Here is a 1,393-nt window from a genome sequence, read left to right as displayed (position 1 = left end):
ACACTCGTGCTCCTCTGCCGTAAGCTCTCTGAGCACCCTGAATTCTCTTTCAGGCAAACGGGACCTGCTTCCTCCTGGGTCATCTAACTCTCTCTTCTCGTTGCTCAGCCTATCCCAGGCTGGGGTGGGAGCCCTCCTTTGTTCACCAGGGCACAGTGTATGTCCTTCCACTCTCGTTTGTTATTACACTGGGTTGCAATTGGCTGTCCATGTTCCCCACTAATCTATGAGCTCCTTGACAGCAGGAACTGCATCAGTCAGCTATGGCTGCAATAATGCTGCATAACGAACCATCCCCAAAGGTCAGTGCTTAACACAAGCTTGTTTTTCTCTTCCTTAGTTTTGCAGGTCAGCTGGCCTTGGCTGCAAGCTGTAGGTTGAATCCAGGTCTGCTCCACACGTCTTGCATCCCTTTGAGACCAGTGGCTGCCTGGAGCATGCTCTTCTCATAGTGAATGGCAGGAGCTCAAGAGAAGCCCACCCGTGCAGGCACTCTGCTCACATCACACCCATTCAAGTTCTGTTGGCCAAGGTAAGTGACATGGCCATGCCCCAAGTCAGTGAGGCAATGAGGTATCTTGCACCCAAGGTAGAGGGGGAGAGGGATGAGTACAAGCTACATGATAATCTAACTCCTCGCAAGGGCCATGGACTGTGTGTCTTTAAAACCCCAGTATTTAGCATGGGACCTGCCACAGGTGGGTATTCAGTAAAGGCCGAATGAATGAACGGAGACGAGCAGAGGGTTGTGTTCTCTTTCCTAGGGATAACAGGGATGCGGGGGCTCACAGATTCCCCTCACGGAAAGATGGTATCACACGGAAGTAAGTGCTCGGTCTGGAGACTTAATTTCCTCTCTTCCTCTTATTGACTGTAGCCTTGGCAGGTTACCTATTTGAGCCTCTTTTTTTTTTCCCTATAAAGTGGGAATGATGATACCTGCTTTATCAGGTTATTGCAAAAATTAAATGAGATTATCTGTGTAAAACAGCACCATGCCTGGAGTTTCATAAACACTTGTAAATGCTAGCTGATATTATTACTGATACCAATATTATTATTACTGCTACCATCTTGTATTCTGTCCATCAGGGAGAAAATGAACTGAGTTGCAGTCAATTAAATAGAAGAGGATCTGCTGATTTGGGCGTTAACACTTCCAACCTGACTCAGGTTTGACAAGAGCCTTGAGTATTTCCCATAATAACCTAGACCTAAGAATTGTGGGAAAGGGTTCTCCCTTATATACCTGAGAAAGGGTGACAGGCAAGAACCTAAATTTTCTCTCCCATGCCTGGGTGTGGAGGGATAGGGCAGAAAAGGAAGAGCTTATCTAAGGACATCATGGCATCCCTCTGTCTAACACCTCACGCTGTCCTGCAGGGAGCAAAAG

The 1,393-nt window shown here is 47.4% G+C and overlaps 1 long non-coding RNA gene across 1 annotated transcript; it reads left to right on the top strand.

The window, feature by feature from the left end:
- Positions 1–301: 301 nt before the first annotated feature.
- LOC137233089 (uncharacterized) lies at positions 302–1,174 on the top strand. The gene is made up of 3 exons (XR_010947292.1): positions 302–532; positions 765–824; positions 1,093–1,174. It is a non-coding gene; the product is annotated as an uncharacterized lncRNA (long non-coding RNA).
- Positions 1,175–1,393: the final 219 nt, after the last annotated feature.

Source organism: Pseudorca crassidens, chromosome 10, assembly GCF_039906515.1.
Source record: "Pseudorca crassidens isolate mPseCra1 chromosome 10, mPseCra1.hap1, whole genome shotgun sequence".
NCBI lineage: Eukaryota > Metazoa > Chordata > Mammalia > Artiodactyla > Delphinidae > Pseudorca > Pseudorca crassidens.
This window is presented reverse-complemented; position numbering and strand designations above follow the sequence as displayed.